Here is a 19,300-nt window from a genome sequence, read left to right as displayed (position 1 = left end):
CTTTCTATATATAGGAGTCTTGAAAATATAACCAAAGATGACCTAACAATAATAATATAGCGGCATAAAAATAACAATAGTGGGCTTCTATGGGGCACAATAATAACAATATGGGAACAATAGGGGTACAACAATATCAATAATGGATACAATGACAATAGTAATGGGGGAATCACTACTATTATAGGGACCTAACATGCCCATGTCCTTCAGAAAAGTGTTGTCCTCAACGCTTGAGTAGTTTTAGATGCTTCTGTATAAAATTCTCATCCTCCCATGTGGAATCTTCAACGGGTAAGTTCTTCCACTTGATGAGATACTTTGAAATTGATCGATTTTGTAGCTATCGAGTTCTTGGTTCTTTGACTACTTCAGGTTCCAATACAATTTTTCCTTTCCCATCAAGTTATAGAAATATTGTTTGAACTGGGAGCTTGTCACCTATAACCTTCTTTAAGCATGAAACATGGAAAATTGGGTGCACTGGGGAAGCTATAGGAAGCTCCAATTTGTATGCCATAGTACCTATCTTTTGCAACACCTTGTACCAACCATAATACTTTCGTGATAATTTATTATTCTTCTTAGCTTGCTTGAGGAACATTTTTTTATATGGTTGTAGACATAGGAATACCCAATAACCTACATCAAAAATTCTTTCGTTGCAAAGTTTATCTACCTGTTGTTTCATTCTATTTTGTGCCAATGTGAGATTATCTTTTAAGAGTTGGAGAACTTGTTGTTGATGCATGATGTGATCTTCCACTGCTTGAACCTTAGAATTTTCTATTAAAGATGATGTGATGGATGGTGGATGATATCCATAAAGTTCCATAAATGGGGTCATTTTTGTTGTAGTATGGAACGAAGTGTTATACCACCATTCAACCAGAGGCAACCATTTGACCCATTATGTCTATTTATTCGATACAAAGAAATGAAGCTATCCTTCCAAACATTTGTTTACTATCTTAGTTTTCCCATCAGATTGAGGATGATTAGATGAGCTATGAGCTAAGTCAGTACCAAGACAAGAAAATAACTTTGTCCAAAAATTTCCACTGAAAATGGGATCTCTATTGCTTACAATAATCCTTGATTTTCCATGAAGGTTTTGAATTGTGTCCATAAATTCAGTAGAAAGAGTACTCACTTTAAATGGATGAGATAATGCACAAAAGTGTGCATATATGGTAAGTCTGTCAACTACCACCATGATAACACTCGTTCCTTCAGACTTGGGTAAACTTGTGATAAAATCCAATGAAACCTCATCCTAACATTCACTTGGAATGGATATATGTTGTAATAGACCTAGGGTCTTAATTGTTTCAACTTTATTTTGTTGGAAAACCAAACATTTTGCCACAGACTTTTGAATATCCGATTTAAGGCCATCCCAAAAAAAATCCTTCTTAACCTTGTGATAAGTTTTTATAAATCCTGAGTTCCCTCCTAAGGGAGAGGTGTGCAATTATGTAAGAATCTTTTGTTTGATTTGGGAATTATTACATAGGTGTAACCAGGGAAAATTTTGAGATCCCCCCCTAAATTTACATGTATAATAAATGGGTGAATCTCCATGGTATATAGGAAAAATGGAAGGCGATTTTATCAATAATATGATATGTATATATAATTTTTTGGCGAATCTCTCACCAGGCATGGCGAATATTTTATTTTACTCAATTATAAAATCTTGTGTTTATTGAATAAACAAATGAAATCATTGCATTTCTTTAAAATATCTTTTGAAATCAAAATTACCGAAATTACATATCGATAACCTAGTGGGTGTAGGACAAAATTCACCCGTGCCATTCACAGAAAGCATGAGAAAAACCTAATACTATATATAAAACCAAGAAAAATTCAAATTCATCACTTCTAGGGACCTCATAACCACCCTGCCTATACGCAAGTATGTTCCTGTTTGCAATTAGAAAAATTACCCAAATTACAATCTGTTTACTCCAGCATATGTTGGAAAGTTATAGAAGGATGACTAGTGCAATCAATCCATTCCTTTTAGCCCTGGATTTGTTTCAGTTTAAAACAGAAGTATACAAATATACTTTTCCAATGTCTATGCTTTAACCATTCACCTTAAGATGTTTTTAAAATATAATTTCATAAGTCTATTTAATATCTTCATTATCATAAAAACCAACCTATATCCATCTTAACTCCACATCTACCACTCTTAGGGGGATGAAATCTATTTATCCCTCTGAGCACTTGGTAGACCCAGAATTAAGATGGATCTAAGATGATAGAATTTCCCCTTTAAATAGTCCATGCTCACATGAGTACCATGGTATTACCATCGGTCAATACCATGGGTTATCATAAACCTGGAGCTTAAAAATTACTATTAGTAATTTATAAAAATTAATAAAATTAATAGTTGATTTTTATTCTATTTTTTATTTTAACCAAGCTAAAATGTTTAACATACATTAAATTACAACATCCATTTTTACTCTTGATCGGATCAAATATTTTTTCACTCTATGCTAGTTTGCATATCACGATATTTGATACCTCTCGGGGGTTAGTAGATCCAGAGTAAAGATGGATCTATGCTGGTTTAATTCCCCCATTTAAATAGGCTACATTCCAGGTGAATACCATGGGTCAATACCATGTGCCATTTTGGTGAATACCATGGGTGAATACCATGTGCCATTTTTATTTTTATTAATACTAATATTAGGGTTAGTAATGTTTTTTTGCATGGTATTAATAACAATCTAGTCCATGGTATTTATCCCATAGATTTTTCCCATAGGTTTCACCTAAATATAACACATTTTTTGAGTGTTCATAAATATAAGGTGACTTATGGAGTAAATATAAAAAAATGTTTTATTTGTTTACCATACCTCTCATTTATTTATATTTTTATTAATTTACCATACCTCTTTTACAAATATGGTATTTGGCCCATAGGATTCACTTAAACAAAACCTCTTTTTTGAGCCGTCATAAATAAAACGAGGGTTATGGACTAAATATAAAAAGAGGTTTTATTTATTTACCATGTGTCTAGTTTATTTATATTTTTATTTATTTACCATACCTTTTGAGTAAGTATAAAAATATGTTTTATTTATTTACCATACCTCCATTTTACTTATATTTTTATTTGTTTACACCCTTGCATGTATATAAGGTGACTTATGGAGTAAACATAAAAAATGTTTTATTTATTTACCATACCTCTCATTTATTTATATTTTTATTAAATTACCATACCTCTCTTATAAATATGGTATTTGGGCCTTTGGCCCATAGGATGCACTTAAATAAAACCTCTTCTTGAAAATGGGCCAATGGAAGGTTGTAACTCCTAATTTCAAGGGCTAAATTTACCTTTTTTATGCTCTCCCTTAAAATAAGGTGGGCTATTTGAGGTGATTTGTAAAAATGTACTATGATACAAAATATTCACCCACTAAAAATTTAAAACCCCTTAATTTCGCCAAAGGGTGAACATTCGCCCCTAAAATTTTCTATGGGTGTAACCGATATTTGTACCATAATGACTTATTTTTCTAGCTAAATGTATTAGATGTAATGGGATCTTGTTGTAACTTTTGAATGAGTCCTCACACTTCTTCATCATTCCTCCATTCATCCATTGCTTCATTTATCCAATATGGTTGGATAATACAAATGGCTCAAAGAAATGGTTCCACATCCACATTCTTTCTTGTGAGTGCATCTACCACAACATTTTTCTTCCCTTTTTTGTATATGATTTCAAAGTCATAACATCTTTGTGACCCATTTTCACTGCTCTTCTGAAGATAATCTTTGTTCTAAAAAGTATTTAAGATTATCATGATCTATTTTTACCTTGAAGTGTCTTCCCATTTGGTAGGGTCACCATTTCTTAAGTGCATGTAGTACTTCCAACATTTTCTTCTCATAAATAGCTTTGTGTAAATACTTTCCTTTGATTGGACGACATTAAGAAGAAACCGGTCTTTCTTCTTGAATTAAAACAACACCAATTCAATTCCCTGAGGCATCACATTCCACAATAAAGGTTTTTGTGAAGTTCAATGTAGCTAAGACTGGTGCTTGGAACATTGCCTCTTTAAGATGTTCAAATGCCTTTGTTGCTTCTGGAGTCCATGAAAATGCATCTTTCTTCAATAATGTTGTTAGAGGTGCTGCTATTCTCCATAATTCTTAAAAAACTTTTGATAATACCCTGTCAACCTAAGAAATCCTCGCAGATGCTTTATGGATGTGGGGATTTTCCATTTCTTAATGGTTTTAATTTTGCTAGGGTCTACCTTAACACCTTCATGCGAAACAATATGACCCAGATATTCCACCTCTTGTACTCCAAAGAAACATTTGGAGGTTTTTGCATATAATTGTTTCTACTCCAATAGTTTGAGCACCCTGTCAACATGTTGAATATGATACTTCCAAGACTTGTTGTAGATTAATATATCATCAAAAAATACCAACACAAATTTTCTAAGGGTTTTGTTAGCGCTTGGAATTCACCTAGGCTGAGATAGACAAACTCTCAAGGCTACATCAAACCATTTCACCTCGTAGCTAGCCCTACGAGGTATGAGAAGGCTCTCTCGGGTCAGATTTGATAGATCTTTCAATAGGATTAGGCTGACCAATTAATAATAAAGATTTTAGGCTAGTAAATTGATAAGGGGGTTGATTTAATGATTTTTGGGGTTTTTGGTGGCAATTGGAGGGAGTGCAATTCAGGGTGCGGGGATTGGCCACAGTTTTTGCAGGTGGGTCTTTGGGGCAAGGTAGGAGTTTATGCTGATGCCTTTAGCTGAAAGAGATGATTAAGGAAGAAAGAAGAGAAACTAAAGAGGGCGAACAATGAATTCGAATCCTCTCTAGACAGTGGAAAACATAAATTTTAAACAAAATTGAAAGCTGAGCATGGCATGCATGAATTCAAACTTTATCACTTCTTTTGTTTAAATAGCAGCAAGAGATTAAGAAATTGAACACATAAATACACTTACAATAACAGTAGGAGACACACCATCAACATAATAATCCACAAGAATCCACAATGAAGTCTGCAAAATCCTGGCCTTTCTTTTCCTCAAATTGCAGAGAATACAAGTCAATAATACAATAGCACTTCTCCCTCTAGAGTCCAACCATCAAAATGAGAAAGAGAAGGCATAATATAGAAGGTCAAACCTCTTTCCCCACCTCTAGGGGTCGAGCTCAGCTTCCTAGGAGCTGTTGCAACTAATTCTAAATCAGTCACTAGATAATAGACCAGCTCAACAACTTACCTCTAAAACTTAGGAAGCTTATCTATGCATTAAATATTCACTATTTACATCAAAGAAGCTTCTAGAAGTGGTAAAGAAGAGTAAAAGTATCTAATGCCATGAAATTTACACAATAATCCATCATTTACATGCCCAAATAGTCAACCAAAGTGAAAATAGTGATTTTCTGGCCGAACTAGTCAAAAACTGGCAAATCTGGAAGTTCTGGTCGCGCCCATGGAAGTTCTGGTCGTGCCCCTTTGCAGCTACTTTTGAGTGGGTTCCACTGATCCAAATCAGGTGCAAGATGGGTCATTGGAAAGCTTGGCCTGTCTACTTTCCATCCCAAGTGGAATTTCTGAATTTGGTGTAGATTTGACCCCTCAAAAACCATTTCTCCCAAGGTCACTTTCTGCAACTCAAAAAGTGGGCAGAAAGTCAATTTTTAGGTGTATTTTGATCTTTTGGAGGCTCAAAACTCAAAATTAGGCTGCCCCCAAGTACTGGTAATTTTTCTTTTTGCATACCCTTTCCAAAAATGCCAAGTTTGCAAAATTCCGAGCAGCCCTTCAAAATGGTCTCACCCGGGGTGAGACCAAACCGTGGGCAAAACCTGTAATTTTACCAAAAATTTGCAAAATGCTCCAAAATTCTCAAAATTTTCAGATTTTGATGCTAGATCAAGGCTGATCAGTACCATGATGAGTGAGGGATGCCTCAGCCAAGATGCGGAGTGGATTTTTCCTTTTTGCAGGTTGACCGCCTGGTGGACTGTAGGAAGGAACCAGGGTTGTTGCCGACACTTTTACAAATTTTTGAAAATTTCTTTGTTTTTTCAAATTCCACATGACCTTGGAATTAAAAACAGTGTTTTTAAATCCAAGGCATAAAATGAGCTGTAGCTGAAGAAGATGACAATGAAACATATGTACAAAACTCCTTCCGGCTTGCTGGGCACTTACTGACCATGACTCATGACCTTGAAATGATTTTGACTCATAACCCTAGACCTAAGACCATGGAATTTCAAAACAAGAATAAAAACAAGCATGACTCAATTACATTGAGGTATGACCTGATTCAGCAAAGCCAAGAAGGGAACAAAGACCAGCTCCTCCATTCAGTGTTATGGCATGCCTAGCGGGATGCAAAACTGACACTGATGAGACACCTATAAATGCATATGCAAAGAGTTATTGATCACTGATGGAGGGCTCAAGACCGACACTAACAGGTTTGAAAATGGAATTCATCAAAGCTTGAAATGTAGAAGGTGCTTTGGTAAGGCCATAAGGCATAAGAAAAAATTCATAATGACACTCATGAGTTCTAAATGTTGTTTTCATAGTGTCTTTAGTCTTCGTTATGATTTGATGATATCCTAAATGAAGATCCAACTTGGTGAAGTAAATTGATCCCTGTAAGTCATCCAATAATTCATCAATGACAGGAATGGGAAATTTATCTTTAATAGTGAGATTTTTGAGCTCCCTATAATCTGGACACATGTGCCATAATCCATCCTTCTTGTGGGCCAATACTACTGGAGTAGACAAAGAACTTTGACTCAGTTGAATTATACCATCCTCTAGCATTTCTGCAAACATACGTTCAATTTCACTCTTTTGGGCATAGGGATATATGTAAGGCCTGATGTTTGGAGGAACACTTCCTCAATTCAAATGAATAGCATGATCATGGTTGTGAATAAGTGAAATGCCTTTGGGAGTCTCAAACACCTTGGAATGATTGTTCAATAATTTTTGGAGATCTGGAGAAATATATGATTTCGATGTGGGAACCTCTAGTGTACATAATTGTACAATTATGCCATGTTGTTCTTTCTTTAGAAGCTTTTTCATTCCATTAGAGTTGATTATCTTTCTCAATTTCCCTGCAGTACCCCTTAATTCAGCTTGCTTTCCTTCTGAAGAAAATTTCATGAAAACGTCTTAAAAATTAAAAGCTATTGTACCCAAGGATTGTAGACATTGTACTCCTAGTACAACATTAGCACCAACCATTGGAATGGAAAGCATTGGGCTATTCAATACATATTCTCTTATGGATATCTTGATATTATGGGACTTTCCTAAGAATTTATGGTCCATCCACTTGCAACCATCCCTTGACACTCTGGTGCTAGATATATGAAGCAATTCAATTCCTTGGCTATCTTACAACGAATAAAATTATGGGTACTTCCCAAATCAATCAACACTATTCCCTTTTTCTTCTTGATATTTACTTCTATCTTGATAGTTTGAGGAGTGGTAATTCTAGCCAATGCATTACAAGATATGGTCGGATTCATTTCTTCTTTCTCTAGTGTTCGTTCCTGGTGTATATCTTCTTCTTTTGACATTTCTTATTCCTTTTCTTCTTCCTCTTCACAATCTATGTAAAATAATTTCTTCTCAGCACACTTATGACCTTTAGTGTATTTGTTATCACAGCTATCAGAAAGCCCTCTTGATATTTTTTCTTCCAATTGTTGTGGTGTCAACCTTGTAGGTTATGGATGGCTGGGGGCAACAACACTTCCATCTCTATTATTGTCAGTGGTAGGCTTCCTTATTGCGATAGTTTTTCTTTCCATTTTTCTTGCCAACTTGAATGCCTTCTCCCATGAATCGAGTTACCAAAGGCTAACCTCATGTTGGATGTTATCCTTTAAAGTCCCTATCAACACATAAATCCTATGTTCCTCTGGAATATCTTTTACCCTTATATTAAATTTTTGGAATTCCTCAATGTGCTCCATCATTGAACCATTTTGTTTGAGACTTCTCAATTGGCTAAAAAAATTGTATTTGTTTATGAGATAAAATCCATCGATACCATACAAAATTATTTGGTTCCAAATATAAAGTTGCAATGCATACCTTTTGTGTGTTTTTCACATTATGGAGATCAAAAAATTTCTCCATCTATATTATCCATGTTATGGGATCCTTTCCATCAAACTTCCTCATATCGATCTTTGGAACATGGTGGGTCCTTGTTCAAATGTTAGAGTCTATGAAATAATGATTAACGTTTATTTTTTTCTCATCATGAGTTTCCTTTACTACCCTTTCTCCATTAATAAGCATTTCTTGTAGAAACTTTCTCAAATATGTCTTCAAATATTTCATCTTAGCTTCCACACTTTTCTTTAAATCGTCCATCTTAGCTTCCATGCCATCCATATTAGCTTCCACATCATTCATTTTAGCTTCTATGCCTTTCTTTAAACCTTCCATATTAGCTTCTATTAATTTTTGTGTGAATGAATTTTGTTGCACTTGGTCTCGTAAATTTGATATATCATGTTGCATTTCTTCCTCTTCTCCATGAGTCATGCTAGCTCTTTAAGGTTTCTTACTAGGTGTTTACATTTTATTTCTTCGGGGCATAAATTAATGGTAATAATTCTTCACTATGCCCTTTGAATTCCTTCAAACTAATTTTTCAAACCAAACTTATGCAAAAAATTAACAAAACTACACACTATTTTTCACTTTGTAGAAGCTCGATATTAAATGTGCTATATCACTATGATTTTAGATCTCTATGGTCAGAAATTTCTTCCTGAGGTAAACCCATGAGTCCTCTTACTAACCCCACAATTTTGATCAAGATTTGATTATCCAATGAATATTTGTGCCAAATATCCCACGATGAATTGGTTATAGACTGCTTCAGTAGAGCAAAATCGTACGATGTGCCATGTGTCACCGTTTTGACCTTAGGTTCTAAAAATGATACCCAAAAAACTACATCCTATCTTATTTCTATCACATCTTATTAAATTTGAATCAGATGCTCTGAGACAGAGTTATGATGACCTATCCTAGGTCACCTGTTTGGGATGTAATTCATAGGCTTGCAAAAACTCTAATTGTCTTGGACCATATATCAGAAAATATAGTGAAGAAAAATCTGCAATTCGCGTCTGAGCGTCACCATGATTTTGGCTCAAATTGGTTCTAATTTCAAAATCCAAACCTCTGTAGAAAACAAAATATAGCGAAAATTCCACAATGACCTTTTTGAGATCGAATTCTAGATCTTGCAAAAATGCTAACTTCCTCAGGTAATATATCCACAAATATAGGGAGACAAGATCTGAAATTCGTACCCAAGGTTATGAACTGAAATGGGTTTTTCTTTTATCTTTAGAAACATTGAAGAAAGAAGTTATAGCAAACATTCCACGAAAACCTGTTTGGATCAGCGAAACCTTAGAATCCAAAGCTCTCATACCAAATGTTATGAAACCAACTCACAAAAAGATAGAAAAGATAGATCGAAAACTTAGAAATCAGCCTCTTCGAGGGGGAAACCTCCTTTACATTACACAAATGAACAATTCTTGGATGATACAAATGACAAAACCTCCTTTCTATATATAGGAGTCTAAGGGGTCATAATATAACCGAACACGACCTAACAATAATAATATAGTGGCATAAAAATAACAATAGTGGGCTTCTATGGGGCACAATAATAACAATATGGGAACAATAGGGGCACAACAATATCAATAAGGGATACAATGCCAATAGTAATGGTCGAATCACTAGTATTAAAGGGACCTAACAGAGAGGCATCTGTGTCAATATGAAATGGAAGTTCCTAATTGGGACCACGTAAGAATGGAACTTGGAAGATCAGTTCCTTGATTTTCTCAAAAGCTACTTCACAATCATTTATCCATACACATTTTGCATCTTTAGTTAACAGATAAAAAAGAGGGAATGCTATCCTAGAAATTTTTTCTATAAAATGCCTATAGTAACCAGTGCAACCAATGAAACTATGTATCTAAGTCAGTGCCTTAGGTATAGGAAGATTCATAATTACCTTTACCTTTAGAGGATCAACTTGTATTCCATCAACCGAAAGAAAATGTCTCAGAACTACTCCCTCTTCTCTCATCATATGACATTTTGTTGTACTCAGAGAAACATGCATCTGTTTACACTTTTTAAGGACTTTGTCCAAGTTTGCCAACCCTTCTTCAAATGACCCTCCATATGGCATGAAATCATCCATATACATTTCAACACTATCATCAATTAAATAAAAAAAAATCCCCAGCATTTCCCTTTCAAAGGTAGCAGGCGCATTACAAAGACCAAACAGAAGGACTTGGTAAGCGAATGTTCCCCAAGGGCATGTAAAGGTAGTTTTGTCCTAATCCTCAGGAGCTATTTGGATTTGGTTATACCTGCTAAACCCATCCACAAAAGAGAAAAAGTTTTTCCTGGCCAAGGCATCAAGCACTTGGTAGATAAATGGTAGAGGAAAATGATCGTTCAAGGTTGCTTTATTCAGCTCCTTATAGTCTACACACATCTGCCATTTCCCATTCTTTTTAGGAACAATGATCAGTAGGGATGCCTATCAGTTGTCTCAGATTAGGTAAATAAATTTTGGATCCAATAATTTATGGAGCTCCTTTCTGATAATGTTCTTTAAGGTAGGGTTCATCCTTCCTTGAGGCTGTCTCACGGGTCGACTATCTTCTTTGATGTAAATATGATGAGTACACAAATCAGTAGGGATACCTTTCATATCAGTATAATCTCAGGAAAAAGCTTCTTTCTGTTCTCAAAGGATCTTCAGGAGATGTTCAGTCTAAGCCAATGAAAGATTCAAGTTGATATACAGTGTCTTCACTAGCTCAATCTCCAATGGTATGCTATCAGAAAATGTTGTTACAAGAATGTCTTCATTTCTAGTTTCTGATCTGATAGTTTCCTATGTTTCACAACTCATGATAGATTCCAAAAGTTGTCGAGTTGGATTTTGATCAGCATGAGGGCTACTAATAAAAGTGTTGATAGTATCATCCTCTATCTCATTCTTAAAGCAGAGGGCTTGCCCCATAGTAAGCATTCGCTGAAGTTCCTACTGTTCAATTTTGATGCCATCCAAAGACAAAGAGTTCTGTTTTGACTTTTTCTGCAATCTTGGTTCTATAGTGGGATACAAAATAATATTTTCATATTTTACCCATTAAAAATTATCATGTTTCCTGATCAATACCCAATATAGGCATTAGCGGTTGCAGGCTAAGGCCATCCTAAAATAAGGTGATGACCGCTAGCTGGGGACTGCGTATGCAAGACTAGGAGACCAACGTGATTGTGCCAAGGATCCACTAAAATCATTATGTCTTCCAATTTCCCCATTGATCTAATTGTAGATCTGTCAGCTATTTCTAAGACTATATGGGTAGGCTTAAGATCACGCAATCCCAATGTAAGCATGGTTTTAGAAGTAATTCCATTAATTGCAGCACCCAAATCTACTAGTACATTAACATTATCTACCATATTAATCTGAACTGTTAGAATTGGGTTCCCAGGGTCCACATATTTTATAGGCATAGCCTTTCCTAGTGTAATGTCAGATCATCTCCCCATAACATGAATCGTGATTGGATCTTTTGTTTTCTTCCCAGGTCTCTTAGAACATTATGCTTTGATAGTTTTAGCTCAAATAGGTATATGTTTCATGGTTTGAAGCAGGGGGATTTTTACAAATAGATTTTGCAATTCTCTTAAAAGATCAAATTCCTGTTGAGGGACCCATTTACTTAGGGCTAATTGTTTTGGATAAGGAGGACTTTTTTGAAAGGCCTGAGTAACAGTCAAATGTGAAGGAGAATGTTCCACATATGGTTGGGTTGTCTCATACTTGACTGCTTGAGATTCTAGATTCTCATTGTCAATATGTTCAACAATAACGAGTGATGTAGGAGCATTTACTATCCAGCCAGATCACAAATTTATTTCATTATACCCTGTGGTAGAAATGTTATACGAAGGAAGTTTGAGGGTGTGTTCTTGTTAAGAACCCTTATTGTTTGGATTTGGGTTTGGTTGAATAGGAAGTTGAGGTCAGAGAGGAGGATTATTGGAGGAAAACGTTAGATGGCATCTATAACTGGTGTTTTTATGTAGGCTAAGGAAATTGAGCAGTAGGGGGAACAGGACTACACCAGCTTTAAGACCATGAAGAACTTGAGTTATGTTTAGGACAACATGTTTGCCAAGGTGGGTACTGATAATATTGAGGCCAAAAAGGAACTGACTGAGGATTCATATTATAATATTCAAAAGGATCTTGAGATGTACCTAGATTTAAGCCTGATAATCGTGGTGGCCATAGTTTCTTAGACCCCATAAAGAATAGTTGATCTGGTTCTTTCTTCATCCCTTGAAATACCACCTTTAGTGCTGGAAGAAATAGACATGCACTGATGGAGTGACTCTATTCACAAAGAGCACATGTCTCTATAGTGTCTAGTGTCCACTCCTTGAGTGGATATAAATTTCTACACCGGGGGCAGAAAATAGCCATAGTTCTTTCCAACTCCATCTGCTTCTACTTTGCCTGTAATGTGTCCATTTGGGAGGATAATGAACTTAGGATATCAATTTTCAAATTATCCAACAAGTTCCCAATTTCTGCTTCACCAAGACATCCAAACTACTTAACACCCATACATATGTGGGCTGAATGCTGCCAATGAATGAGGCGAGCTTCCTTTTGTTTTGAGTCAACATTCGAACCTTCGCTTTCCTTATCTTTTAATGTGGATTCATTTTCTTCACTAAGTCGAGCGATGCCCTTTTCATCTCCTCCAATCAAACTTGTGTGGAAACTACATTCTGTGCTGCTACATGTAGATGTTCTTCCTCTTGCTTGGTAGCCTACGAGTTCGATGAATATTTCTCATTCACGACCATCAAATACTAAATGTTTGATATTGTTGCTCCCACATAGGCCAAGTAATGAATGAAGGTCATGTGTGATCATCTAGAAAGTTCTTAATTCTCCTTGCTTGTACAATCTTCCTTTGGAACTCATCGAATGACAAATTGTACACATCCATCACAAGATCATCATCAAGGGGAACAAAATTGATTTGCTCGCTCAGGGCTGACTCTTCTATTGTGGGTGTTGGAGAGTGAGGGATGACCCATGGTGCACTTGACATCAGATCAACATCTTCGTTTTCTAGCTCTTGTTCCATCTCCATGTCTCTCACTTCAATCAATTTCTCAATCTATTGTGCAAGCTCCTGATCCTATATACGATACTCCCCAGAGGAATTTTTATTAATTAGGCATCTATTTTCTTCAATTTTCCATTATTTTCCTTCATTTTCCTCCTCACATGCAACATGTGACCTTTCACCTTCCTTTTCTACTATTTTCCATTATTTTCATAAATAAAATGTCTATTAATTCCACTTGCCTTTATAAATTCTTTGGCATTTCCTTTTCCATAATAAACCAAATGAACACCTAGTAGGATCTTTTGCCCAACATTTATCTTGGAATACATGTCCCGTGACCTTGGTAATTATTTTTCCATTATTAACTTTATTGGATGGAATTTTGACTAGGGTTGTTACAAAACTCTCCCCCTTAGTGGAACACCATCCTTAGTGTTCAATGACACCTAGAACTAGCAACACTATTGAAATAAAAACATACTACCCATGGAGCTTTATAATTTAGCTCGATTCAATATGTACAATGATCAACCTCCCGAGAAGTAAACTAACATGACAACTTAGCAATATGAAAAGAATAGCTACATGACTTCCATAAGGCTTATTGGAGTTTTATAACATAGCTCATGGTGGTATTTACATTTATATACATATGTATATATACCAGAAAAATCACAACAAAACATATACCAAAAACTTTTCTCAACTAATGAATAGAGAAGGATACATAACATGCATATGATCTGTTATCTCCCATGTAGCTTCATCGGTCCCAAAGTGCTTCCAATGCACTTCAACCTACTTGATTGCTTAGTTTTGGAGCATGAGCATCTTTCTCTGCAACATATAATGAGATTTTGGCTGTAATACTCCATCTGGCTCCATTAATCAACATATTTAAGATACTTATTAAGTAATGGCACATGGAAAGCATGATGGACTTTCACTGTCGAAGGTAGTGCAAGTTGATAGTCTACTGGTCCAATCCTTTCAAGAATATTGAAAGGCTCACTAAACTAAGGTGCTAGCTTGGCACATGATCCAATCCTCAAGGAGCTCTTCTTCAGCTTGATGTGAAAATACACATGTTCCCTAACCTGAAAATCCTTAAACAACCTATTTTTACCTCCATAAATTTTCTTTCTATCTTATGTTTCCTTTGGATTCTTCTTGATTACCTACATTTCATGTTCCATTTCTACCAACATGTCTGGTATTATCAACACCCTAATTAATGGATCACTCTAATTGATGGGAGTATTATAACTTTTCCCATATAATGCCTCAAATAGACTCATCCTTAGTGACTCCTCATACCCATTGTTGTAAGAAAACTCAACCAATGGAAGGTACTCCCACCATCTCGTCTGATGATGCATCACACACATCCTCAAAATTTCCTCCAATATCATGTTGACCCTCTCCTCCTATTCATTTCTTTGCTGGTGATAATTTTCACTGAAAGCCAACTTTGTCCCCAAGCATGCAATTATCTCCTTCCAAAATTTGGAAGTTAACTTAACATCCATTTCTGACACAATCTTCCTTGGAACACCATGCAACCTCACTACATCTCCTATGAATACATGTGCCACATCACTAGTTAAATATCTAGACTTCACTGGAATGAAGTGTACTACCTTTGTCAACCTCTCCAACTCCACCATGATGGGATCATGATGTCTAGATGTCATTGGAAAACCTGTGATGAAATCCATGGAAATTACCTCCCACTTCCACTCTGGAATTAGAATCAGGTGCAGTAGTCCACCTAGATACTTACATTCTACTTTCACCTGTTGATAATCTAGCCATCTAACCACAAACTCTGCCACTTGCTTTTTCATGTTTAGCCAATGATAACACTTCTTCACTGTTGTCAATGTATTTTGGTATCTTGGGTGATTTGAATATGGTTTTGCATGATACTCCCTCAAAATAAGCTTCTTGAGCTCACTTTTGTCTGGCACATATATCATGTCCCTAAATCTGAACAAACCATCTACTGTAATCTTATAGTCCACACCCTGACCACCTATACCTTGCTATAACCTATGCATGAGCTACATGTACCTGTTATCCTGTTATCCTACCTGTAAGATCTGATACTGTAAGTTTGTCCCATAAGAACTCATATTTGCTATGCGATTCACCTATACTCTCCTGCTAAGAGAATCTTCAACTCCGTTCTCTTTCCCTTTGATGTACCTGATCTCAATGTCAAACTCAGTGATCATGGCTAACCATCTAGATTATCTCACATTTAGATTCAGTTGGTCTAATATATACCTCAATCCATTGTGATCACTCATCAATACAAACCTCCTACAAAAAAGGTAGTTCCTACACATCTTCATTGCATGGATGATTTTTTCCAACTCAAGATCATGTGTCGGGTAATTACTCTCATGCTCATTCATTTTCCATGACTCATAGCATCCTACTTGTCCTTCCTCGATAAGGAATCCACCAATTCCTCTCTTGCAAGCGTATATACACACCACAAACTCTTTTCTAGATCTGCAATGTTTAACACTAAAGCATTTGTCAACAACTACTTCAAATTTTGAAAACTTTCTACACATTCCTCTGTCCATTCAAATTTCTTATCTTTCCTCTCCAGTGATGTAATCAAATATGCAATGCAAGAGAAGTTCCTGATGAACCTCCTATAATAACCTTCTAGCCCCATAAATGATCTTACCACATCCATGTTTGTAGGAGTTTCCCACTCCATTATAGCTCTTATCTTCTCTGGATCCATTGTTATTCCTTCCTTGGAAACCACATGTCCCAAGTAATGTACCTTTCTCTAAAATAAATTGCATTTTTTAACCTTAGCATCCAATTGATGCTCTCTCAATAATCTCAATATTGCTACTAAGTTCTCGGCATGATATTCCTTATTTTTAGAATATATCAAGATGACATCAATGAATACAATAACAAACTTGTCCAGATAATGATGCAACACACTATTCATCAAGCACATAAAATTTCCTAGAGCATTAGTCCAACCAAATGGAACTACAACAAACTCATAATCCCCATACCTAGTCCTAAAAGTTGTCTTGTATATTTCCTCTTCCTTAATGCATACCTAATGATATCCTAATCTCAGATCAATTTTTTAGAACATTGTTTCTCCCTTCAACTAATGAAACACGTCATCAATCCTCAGAAACGAATACCTTTTCTTGATGGTCACTTTGTTCAACTTATTGTAGTGAATGAATAACCTACGAGCACCATCCTTCTTATTCACAAACAACATTGGCGCACCTCGAAGTGATACACTTGGCCTATGTAAACCTTGTCAAGGATTTCCTTCAATTGCAACTTTCGTTTCACTAACTTTTGTGTGCTCATCCTGTACGGTGCCTTCAATGTTGGTGCTAACCCTCTTACCAACTCAATAGAAAAGTCCACTTCTCTGTGAGGCAGAAACTCTAAAGTATTTATTGGAAACACATCCTAAAAATCCTATATGATTGGGTACTTTCTCAATACCTATGCATCCTAAAAATCCTTACCTTTGTCACTAGAAATATGTATTACAAATAACACACAACCTTTTCTACGACTGCACTTTGCCTGCATAGCTGTCACCATTCTAGTGGATGTTTCCCTCTTCTTACCTTGCAAGATTATTTGTTCTCCACTGTCATCCAAACACTTAATTTCCTTATTATAATAATCCGCCTTAGTCATATGGAGATACAACCAGTCCATACCCAAAAGCATATTATTGATGCCAATGACAATACATTGAAATGTCCTAAGGTATGAATACCATTCAACTCAAATGCACAAGCTCTTACTTATTGATACACTCTCTTCTTTATGCATGTAGCCAACTGTACTAACCAAAATTGTGCATGCACTTCTTTATTCAAACCAGACTTATCCACCAGTTTGGGATTAACATAACTATAATTAGATCCATGGTCAATCAAAATGGAAACAACTTGATCACAAATCTTACCGTCCTTCTTGATAACAGTAGCCTTGTGCTCTTCTTGCTTATTATCCAGTACTGCATAAATATCTAGAATGCTTTTCCCAACATCCCCAACTATCTCCACTTCATGTGCACTATAAATCTAAGGCCTACCACCCTGATTTTGCAGAAAATCCATCTTAAGATTCTACATACCAAATTCCCTACACTAAAACCATATTGTAGCACCACCTTTATTTCATTGCCTTCCATGCCATGACCCACTAAAATTCTTGTAAGGTGAACATTTTCTTTCTCACCTGCATCCTGAGACCTTGTTCTTTTTGGTTTCCATTTACCTTTAGCTTTGTCTTTTCCTTTCCAACCTTGCTGAGATTTTGTCTTGCACTTTGACTACCCATAACACTACCTTAATTTCCCAATAACTTCCTCAAGTGACCAACGCTCATCATACTCACCCTGATATCTAAGTGCTAATGGAAATTCATCAATTAAAAATCTTTGAACTTTGCCTTTTTATTATTTAAGATGCAGTAGATATATAACTCGATAACTCGAGAAACTTGGTCATATACTCCTTATCTGCCATCAATCCCATCTTTAGCTCATAGAATTCCTTGGATTTTTCATTGTAGTAACTCTCAAACAATTATTTCTTCTTTAAAAGTATCTTGAATGCATTCCAACTAAACTCCTCTATCCTAAAGCCTTTAATCCACTTCACATCTTCCCACGAGATGTATGCTTTCCCTTTGAGGCTGAAGATAGTTATTATGGCCTTCATATTTTCTATTTATTTATGCAACTCAAAGAATTTTTGCATCCCAAGTAACCATTATTTTTCATCCTCCAACTTCTTCAAGTATCCATCAAAGGTTGGTGGCTTTGCTTTCTTGAACTCATCTGGAAAATATCCCCTATCACTCCTCCTGTAAGAATGATAATGATGACGATCATAGTCTTGATCAGAACTAGAACTGGAATATAATTTTTTTCCATCACCTCTCCTATCCAGATTATCCAAGAGCCTACCATATCTTATATTTTCATCTCTATATGACCTGTGCACACCATGAGACCTACTACCATATGCCCCATTAGTTATGTCCTCCCTCCCATGTTTGGTCTGAAGTAGTCCCCATCTCTGCAATTCTAACAAATTCTAAAGGATTAATGCATTGACTTGCGCTTGTTTCTCCTTTTTCTGAATGATTATGCCATTATCTTCTTTCGAACTCCCTATATTTTCTTTCAATATTCTCAATGTGTGTGTTAAGTCAGAAGAATTCCAAACACAACAATTCTCATTTGATCCATAGGGAGAGTCTCGTGAATTGCAGTCTAGCATCTTGCTAGTCATCTTTGATCTCTTTCCTACAAGTAGACCATCTCAGATAAAACCAAAACATAACATAATCAACATACCTCAGTATAGTTCAGGGGAGGATATCTCATCTGCAAGATCGACTAGATTAGCATGATACATGTATAATCATAATCACATCAACATATAACATCAGTCTAACCACTACCCTATTTTCAATGCATGACCATACCGACCACATACCATTACCTCATGCATGACAACTATAGCCATGTCATTGTATGAATAAAATATATAAGAATATTCTATGTATGAATAAAATATATAAGAATAGATGATGGAGTTTTAACTTCCATAGAATATTCTAGAATATTCATTATAATATACACAAATCAAATATTGAGATTTTCCTACAAAGTAATTACAATTTAGTTTTCTCAGTTTAAATAAATTGATTAATGAGGGTCGGGGTTAAATGTGTGCCCCCCCATACATGGAATTTTGTTAATGAGCCCCAAGAGATAGCTCACTTGGTCAATTCACATTGATCTATCTAGATTTTCTCAAGGACGTAGCGGTTACTCAGTTTCCGTGAACCACTTTGAAAAAAAATGACTAATCAAAAACAATAATCTACGTGGATTTTCCCATAGATGTAGCGGCCACTGAATAACCACCTTGAAAACAAAATGATTAATCAAAAACAATATCCTAAG

This window comes from Pinus tabuliformis, chromosome 2_1, assembly GCF_031772625.1.
Source record: "Pinus tabuliformis cultivar Carrire ecotype Pingquan chromosome 2_1, CPIR1, whole genome shotgun sequence".
In the NCBI taxonomy this organism is placed as follows: domain Eukaryota; kingdom Viridiplantae; phylum Streptophyta; class Pinopsida; order Pinales; family Pinaceae; genus Pinus; species Pinus tabuliformis.
Note: the sequence above shows the minus strand (reverse complement) of the source record.